The following is a 9,338-nucleotide window of genomic DNA, read 5'->3' on the forward strand; positions in this document are numbered from 1 at the left end:
TATGCTAGATTATTTCAAGAAAGGTAAAAAAAGGTGAAAACGCAACTGAAATGCAAAAATAAGATTTGTGCAGTGTATGGAGAAGGTGTTGTGACTGATCGAACATGTCAAAAATGGTTTGTGAATTTTAGTGCTGGAGATTTCTCACTGGATGAGGCTCCATGGTTGGGTAGACCAGTTGAAGTTGACAGCAATCAAATCGAGACGTTAATTGAGAACAATCAACCTTATACCACGCGGGAGATAGCTGACATACTCAAAATGTCCAAATCAAGTGTTGAAAATCATTTGCACCAGCTTGGTTATGTTCATCCTTTGATGCTTGGGTTCCACATAAGTTAAGTGAAAAAAACCTTCTTGACCGTATTTCTGCCTGAGATTCTTTACTTAAACGTCATGAAAACATTCCATTTTTAAAACAAATTGTGACAGGCAATGAAAAGTGGATACTGTACAATAATGTGGAACGGAAGAAATCTTGGGACAAGTGAAATGAACCACCACCAACCATACCAAAGGTCAGTCTTCATCCAAAGAAGGTGATGTTGTGTATATGGTGGGGTTGGAAGGGAGTCCTCTGTTATGAGCTCCTTCCGGAAAATCAAACAGTTAATTCCAACAAATATTGCTCCCAATTAGACCAACTGAAAGCAGCACTCGATGAAAAGCATCCGGAATTAGTCAACAGAAAACGCATAATCTTCCATCAGGATAATGCAAGACCACATGTTTCTTTGATGATGGCAAAAACTGTTATAGTTTGGCTGGGAAGTTCTGATTCATCTGCTGTATTCACCAGACATTGCACCTTCGGATTTCCATTGATTTCGGTCTTTACAAGATTCTCTTAATGGAAAAAAATTTCAATTCCCTGGAAGACTGTAAAAGGCACCTGGAACAGTTCTTTGCTCAAAAAGATAGAAGTTTTGGGAAGATGGAATTATGAAGTTGCCTGAAAAATGGCAGAAGCTAGTGGAACAAAACAGTGAATACGCTGTTCAAAAAGTTGTTGGTGAAAATGAAAAATGTGTCTTTTTGCTTTACCTAAAAACCAAAGGAATTTTTTGGCCAACTCGTACATAAGAAGACAACAAGGGGAGACCCTGAAGACAAGGAAGAAATAATGTGTTACTATAGTAGTTATATTGTCAGAGATAACTGTGTATTCTTTGAACCACAAAATTTCATGAAGTGGTCTCAAATGTGAATGCTGAGAGCACATTATAAGTTTTGAGGATTTCTAAAACATCTGAGAAAATACTCTGGAGAGACACTATGGAGTGGGAAGTATGTAGTTTAACAATTTGAACAAGTGAAAATTCCCTGAGATTAAGACTCAGGAAGTTTCTTCAATGAAATTTTATTGTTGCTATTGTTGCTTACACCTACACTGTTTCTCATATTATAAAAAGAACATCAATAAAAAAAGAGTATGAGAAATATATAGATGAATTATTTTTCTTATTGCTGTTTTATGTCATTCCTTTATTTGTTGGTGACATTACTGACTGATCAGCTTCCCTTAGTGAAAAACAAATAAAAATTTTAAAAATATCCTTACCATAATAACATGACCAAGAATGTTCCTTCATGTTTTTTTCAAATTTATTTTAATTCCCTTAATTCCCTATGTCATATGAAGTACAATGATTTCACAAAATCAGACCTTACCAATGCAGTGAAATTTGTCTCTGTGCCCCTATTGCTCATCCATCATTCTTGATACACTCAGATTTGTCTTTAGACTTTGCACTTACCTCTTATTCATCATATTTAATGATGCACAAAAAAAAATTGTGCAATAAAACTCATCATAGCTGTCATTTATCTATGTCCAACTCTCATTGTTATCTATTAGAAATGCATGTTTTAAGCTTCTCCATATCTATGTATATTTCTCCTCATTATTTACTATTGTTTTGCCCTCATCCTCTTTCCTTTGTTTGTTCATTCCTTCCTTTCTTACCCTTTTTCTAAGATCCCCATTTGGAGCTATTTCGACAAGATATCCTTTAATCACTGACATTCATTTACTGAATGCTGCATCTTTGTCACAGTAGATATTTTGCATTACTATTCATGACACATTCTTTGTATTAATCTTAAAGTATAGTCTTTTGAAAAGATGAGTGGTCTTCAAGCATCTTCTCCATCCAGATAAAACTTAGCTTTAAGAAGACTGTATGTGCCAATGCCAAATAAAATACTAAGTACCCACCAAGCATTTTTACCAGTCACTCTCTCACTCCAGAAAAACCAAAGCAAACAGAAAAACTGGGCACCAAAAAAGCAGTCTCAGAGAAGAGAAGGAAAATGCCAGAGAGGTGTTGTTTTTTGCTGTGCTAATTACATGAACACTTTAACGCAGTACTACTTAGAAAAAAAATCCTTGGAAAAATGAAGCTGTATGTAATATCTTTCTTTACATGCAAGACTGAGAATTGAGAGAATTGAGACAATTGTCCAGAAAACTAGGCCCAACAACTATTTCACTAGAAACTCGATGATAATGAGGCAAATTTATATGTGAAATTGTGATTTACCCTTGCTTTTCTTATCTGAACATTTCTTTCAAATCTCTTTTTCACAGTATAGTAGTGGGCAAAACCTCAGCATGAAAGAGTCATTTTAAGTCCATTTTCAAGTAGACTGGATGAACATAGAATCAAATTTGGCTTAGGTGTCATTCTTCCTGCCCTAGAAAGGAAAGTTGCTTTGTAGTCTTTGATTTTGTGCCTCTAAGTTCTTGGTTAATATTTTGCTTCTCCAAGGAAAGAGAATTTTTAACCACAAGTAAGGGGCTTGAATTAATTTTTTTATATTTCAAAGTGCTCACCACTTTCCCTGGTTTTAATTATAATTATGTTAATTTGTTATGTTTACTCTATAATTACAATAACTGCTCTGCATTTATTTTTAGTACAGTTCAGAGAGGAGTTGAAAAGGTGTATACTGTATGTTAATGACACCATAAGAGCACATAGAATCAATATGTATTTGTTCAGTAGAATTACACACTAAGAAACCTCTCAGGAATGGAAACAAAGGTAAGAAATGTGTTCCTAAACTTGAATTATGAAATCAAATATGAATATTGCATAGCATGAGAGGAAATCTGATTTACAATGTAGGTTCAGAGTATAGTGTGCTCTTCCTTACCCATATTGTGGCTCAAGTAGGCTGGTTACCTAACATTTAAAAATCAGTGGTATCTTGAATAAGGTAGGTCTTGAAAGTATTTTGCTTCCTGGAAACAGAGGTACAGGCAGATTGTCTCATGTAATGGTCCTCAGCTTCCTTAGCACATTGGTCAGAGTATGACCTTAAGGACTAAAAAGAAATATTAAATTCATTTGCTTCTCTTTCTGCAAGATGTAGAAGACATTAAGAGTCTTCAGATGTTCTAAATTGAAAAGAGAAAATATATGTCTTGAACTCACAACGGTTCTATGGGTAATTAGAGCAAGTAAATGTATGTAGGATTTGGAAATCAATTGCTTTAGGTTACATCTAGGTTCTTCTGTTGACTTACGTGTGTGACCTTGTGCATGTTACTGAGCATTTCTGAACTTCAATGTTCTAAGCTGTATAATATGGTCATGACAGAATTATAACAAGAATTAAGTCAATATATGTGAAGTTAATCATATACGTTGTGAAAACTGTGCAGACACATTGCTGACATATTTTAATTCTTAATTCCTATTAAAATATCTATAAACGAGATCATTAATCTCAGTCTTTAAAAACCTTAAAAACAGAATTAGTCTTGTTTACTGTAATAAAGGCAAAGACTTCATTTTTGATGTTTGATCACTAACATCTTTCAAGCCCCTTCCTTCTCCTTTACCTTTTACTTCACAACTGAACAAAGTTGTGAGAAAGCTGCCTGCTCCCTCTCTTGGTGCTGGTGGGAAGTTCAAACCATGCATGTCCCAGTCAGCACAGGGGACATTTACTCTTGCCCCACCTCCTAATCATAAGTAAAACCAGAGTCATCCTTCCCCAGTGATGTTTCTGGTTTCACTCCAGACCAAACTTGAGCCCTTCTCCTTGGGAATCTTTAAATGTTTACTGTGTAAATAATAAGCTTTCTTTCATACCTATTGGCATCTATGTGTCATTCATCCCAACATTCACATAAATTCTTGGGGTGGGGATGAGGGCATGGAGGGTAGGTGGTTGCCCAACATCCAGCACTAGGTACCCAAATAAAACGTGCTCTGTGTAGCCAGCACAGTAGCTGGTTGCCCATAGCATTCCTTAGGACTGAAATGCCAAACTATCTTGGTTTTCTCCTGTTTTAAAATGGTTTATTTTCAGGGTGCTCAAGAGGGATTGATATAGAAATAGAAATTAGAAATACCTTGTTATTCTTACTCCAAAGGGAGGTGCTAGAAAAGTTGCTAACTGAATATTCCTCACCTACTAGGACTTTGGTAGTACCTACCTACATTGATGATTCAGAAATGGGAACCAGCTATGTTACAGCAGGCTAATAATTATGCTAGGCTAAATATTATGCTTGCCATGAAGATAATAATTGTGAACAAGACTAAGGCTCTACACTTTCATGTTCCATATGGTCTAGTAGGGTAGATAGAATAATAAATGGTTAAAATAATGGATGATATATGCTATACTAGGGTTATTATGGTATGCTTTGAGAAATCATATCAGGGGAATGTCACATAGTCTGGAAATAATGAGTAGATTAAGAAAAGGTGTAGACTACAATTAGGTGATAAAGCTAGAAGCAGTGGGATAGACTACTCCAAAAGGGGGAATGAGGTTTGCAAATACCTTGAGGCAATAAAGGGCATAGAATATCCATATGTCCAGACTTAGGATAATCTAAATTTCCAGCTGTTATATTGATGTGATTATTAATTATGCCCTCATAAGTGTGTCTTGGATCTGGCAAAAAATATAAATATAGTTAGCCAAACCAGATGAATTGAAACATAAAGTAGTTTAGTATGAACTTAACCTTAGACATAATTTCTTCTTCTAACCATACTATTTGCTATTCTTTTAAACCTAGAATAAAGCAAATCAAAAAAATGTTCTGGTCAAATAAGAGTCATGATTGCAAATAAAATTTAGTATACGTTCAACAAGCTTCTCTTAATCATAGATAACTTCTTATTTCTTCAGAATGACAACTCACCTCTTTTAGTACTAGTGTTTTCCTGTTCTCCTTTCACATCTCTTTCATTAAATAAGCTTATTCCCTGACATGGCCTCTATAAATCTTATCAAAAAGAATTTTTGATAATATTTCTAACTCACTGCCAAAAAGAAAGAAAGATAAAGAAAGAAAGAAAGAGAAGGAGAGAAAGAAAGAAAAAGAAAGAAAAGGAAGGAAGAAAGGAAGGAAGGAAGGAAGGGAAAAACAAAGAAAGATAACCACAAAGGCTGTTACAGTATTTCACTGTATGCCTGGTGACTGAGGAGATAACTTAAAAGTTTGTCTTTTATTTCTACATCTCTAATGAAGGAGGAAAGGATCTTGAGAAATTCAATTTCTGCCCTTAGACTCTTAGCTTGTTCTATTTTATTATGACCAAAGCAGGAGAGAGCTGTTTCTTGAGAGAAACTTCAGGTTAGAGAAAATTCAGGAATGAGGAAAATGCTGTATGTTCCCATGAAAAAATAAGTCAGGTTTATATCTGATCTTTTTGGCCTAAGTTAATGTTTAATCAGAGATTTTATATAAAGTTCATTTATTAACATATCTAAACTAAGTAATATGTTTCAAAGAGTATCTAAATGGACTGACAAAACACATGTAGCAACACTTAATGTCTCAGAGATTATATGTACGCTTTAGCCTGTAAAACTGGATGAGAAAAATTGTGCTTATTAAATATACCTGTATGCAATTTAAAACCCTTTTAGGAATCATTAGAATATAAAGGTGAAATGAATAAGCAATTCTGTCAAAATGATTTGACATTAGCATCTACAGTGATACTAATAAGAAAAGAGGATTAGAAAGACATTAGAAAACTAACTTACAAAGAGCATAATGAAAGGCTATTTGAATATCAGTCATTTTTTCATGTTTATGCTCCATGGATGAATATAGATATGATTGAATGTGATTGATGGAACTTACAGAGTGTAGAGATTTTAAGAACCAAATATTTGGCTAGATGTGTTTAGAAGCATGTAAAAAGGAACCCAGGTGGTCAGAGAATAGCACGATATGGATAGCTATATAAGAAATACATGAATGAAATGATATTTTCATGCTCAAAAGCAAATATTGTTAGTGTAAAACATTTAGGAAATAAGAAAATTAAATGAGTGGAATACTTATTATATGCTATGCATCTTAAATAAATTCATTTCATTTAGGCCTCATAACAATCTTACAAGTTGAGCCGAATATCTCACAATGGTAGTTTTGCTTAATATGTCCCATTGATGTTTAATTTGTCAGGAAGAATATTTTAACAAAATTTTGGAATTTAAATTCCTTTGGGGGGGCATTTGCTCTCCAGTTTTATTACAGACAGCCCCCTTTTTTCACACTTTTGGCCTTCACCCGCTTAGCCCCCAAAGACTTTCACTGTGGTAAGAATTAGTACTTTGATATAAGAGGAACAGAAGCTGAGGCTCAGAGAATTAAAATATCTTTCTCAAATTTAAACAGCTAGCACCAGGCATAAAAGGAATCCAGGCAAAAATTCAAGGACCTTCTACAGTCAGCATTTTTCCCATATATTTTCATCTTTACTTCCATGGTAGGAAATATTATGGCTCTCCAAAATGCTCACATCCTAATCCCTAGAACGAGTGAACATGTTACTTTGGCAGAAGGAAGTCAGGTTGCAGAAGGAATTAAGTTGTTAATCAACTGACCTTAAAATAGGGTGAGGATCCTGTATTATTCAAGTGGTCCAATTGAGTTGCAAGAGTCCTTAAAAGTGGAGAACCCTTCTTGCTGGGTCAGAGAGATGAGATAGAAAAAGAAAGAGAGATCCAGTGTGAAAGGAACCAGACCTGCACTTGCTGGTGTTGAAGATGGAGGGAGACACCATGAGACAAGGAATGTGGGTGGCCTCTAGAAGTGGGAAGCAGTTGACAGAGAGAAACAAAGATTTCAGTCCTGCAATCCCAAAGAACTGAATCCTGACAACAACCCAAACCATCAGAAAATTGATTCTCCCCTGAGAACCTCCAAAAAGGAATAGAGGCCCACTAATACCTTGGTTTTAGCATCGTGAGACCTGGATTGGGCTTTTTACCTACAGAATTATAAGATAATAATTTTTTTTTTTGTTTAAGATGCTAAATTTGTGGTAATTTGTTATGGCAATACAGAACTAATATAACCACAAAAGGAAAAGATTATGAATCTGATTTCAGGGCATCAGTTAGACCAAGACTGAAAGTGGGTGGTGCCATTGCCTTAAAATCTTAAAACAGGCTCTCTTTCTCACTCTTTCTATGTCACAGGAAGAACACTGAGATCCTCCATTTGTTAAGGGGATAACTCAGAGGGACTCTCCTAACCCAGTGGCTCATTGTGTCAGTCAACTCTAAGCTAGAGAATTATGATTTTGAATTTGTTTATTTATTTATTTACATTTTTGGCTGCGTCAGGTCTTCATTGTGGCATGCAGGATCTTCGCTGCAGCATGTTGGATTTTTGTTGTTGTTGTTGCATCTCATGGGCTTCTCTCTAGTTGCGGTGTGCAGGCTTCTCTCTAGTTGTGGCGTGTGGGTTTTCTCTCTCTAGTTTTGGCGTGCAGGCTCCAGAGCATATGGGATCTGTAGTTTGCGGCATGCGGGCTCTCTAGTTGAGGCACGAGGGCTCAGTAGTTGTGGCACGTGTGCTTAGTTGCCCCGCGTCATGTGGGATCTTAGTTCCCCGACCAGGGATCGAACCGGAGTCCCCTGCATTGGAAGGTGGATTCTTCACCACTGGACCACCAGGGAAGTCCCTTGAATTTTTACTATCATGTTTTGTAACAAACTTATTCAGGAGTACTTACATGTACTGAGTTCCCACTATGTGACATGGACTAGAACTTTTTTACATCTACTGCCTTTCTAATTCTTTTTACTAGTCCAGTAGTTGGACACTATCATTCCCATTTTCAGGGGAAGGACACTGAGATACAGTGAGATTACGAGACAACTTTCAAGATCACCTAGAAAGTTAAGTAGCGGTCTGAGTTTTAAATCCAAGAATGCCTGTCACTTAACTCCTTTTTTTTTTTTTTTTTTAATTTTATTTATTTATGGCTGTGTTGGGTCTTCGTTTCTGTGAGAGGGCTTTCTCTAGTTGTGGCAAGCGGGAGCCACTCTTCATCGCGGTGTGCGGGCCTCTCACTATCGCAGCCTCTCTTGTTGCGGAGCACAGGCTCCAGACGCGCAGGCTCAGTAATGTGGCTCACAGGCCCAGTTGCTCCGTGGCATGTGGGATCTTCCCGGACCAGGGCTCGAACCCGTGTCCCCTGCATTGGCAGGCGGATTCTCAACCACTGCGCCACCAGGGAAGCCCTTAACTCCATTTTTTAAGTGATCTATAGTGTCCAACATGCAAAATTCTAAAGGAAAGGGGTAGAGTCATAATACTGGCAAACAAATAAATCTCTCTAGTCAGAACTGTGTCTAGTTTTTTCCTTTTAATTTCTCTATGTTTAGTCTTCTGCAGATAGCCTTCTCAATTGGAGATGGAGATAATCTCCTGTGGGGAATTATCTAAAGAAAATATCCAGAAAAAAAGTATTTCAGAGAACTTAAATTGATAATTAAAACACCACCATGATAGTTTCCAAGCTTTGAGGGAAACTTTCTCTCCACTTAGACCAGCTGAGCTGTCCCTTCTCTGTGTTTCCCCCGTGGGAAATGGACTATATGATTATTATCTATCTATCCACCAGTCTTTCTCCATGAGATTATGAGATAGTTGGGGGCAGGCACTGTGTGTTTCTTAACATCACAAGGAACATTAAGTGCTCAAAAATATGTTTTAGAAGGTGAAATTAATTTCAGTGATGCAAGGCCCTCACCCAATACAAGCCCACTTCTAGGATGTCAGAGAGCTAAATATTTCTCAGCAATAAAGGACCCCAAAGACTTAATACCAAACTTGTGAAATATAATGGATCTTCTTTATTTTTTTTCCCATTTTCTAATTTCAAGATAATGTCCTATTTAATTGGTCTCTGCATTTTCAGTATATTCCTAGGCATGATGTTTAAAGAGAAGTAGGAGTTTTCAAAGGCCTATTCTTATCAGTACATTAAGGTAGTGTTCACATCCTCTGTCATATCTCTTTTTCTGATGCTTTCAACAATGCCATACCCATAGATATATTT

The 9,338-nt window shown here is 36.4% G+C and overlaps 1 long non-coding RNA gene across 1 annotated transcript; it reads left to right on the top strand.

Moving 5' to 3' along the window:
* The first annotated feature begins 984 nt into the window (after positions 1–984).
* On the top strand, positions 985–8,010 carry LOC118893566. Its single transcript, XR_005019492.1, has 3 exons — positions 985–1,075; positions 7,077–7,078; positions 8,000–8,010. It is a non-coding gene; the product is annotated as an uncharacterized LOC118893566 (long non-coding RNA).
* The last annotated feature ends 1,328 nt before the right edge of the window (positions 8,011–9,338 follow it).

This window comes from Balaenoptera musculus, chromosome 1, assembly GCF_009873245.2.
Source record: "Balaenoptera musculus isolate JJ_BM4_2016_0621 chromosome 1, mBalMus1.pri.v3, whole genome shotgun sequence".
Classification (NCBI taxonomy): domain Eukaryota; kingdom Metazoa; phylum Chordata; class Mammalia; order Artiodactyla; family Balaenopteridae; genus Balaenoptera; species Balaenoptera musculus.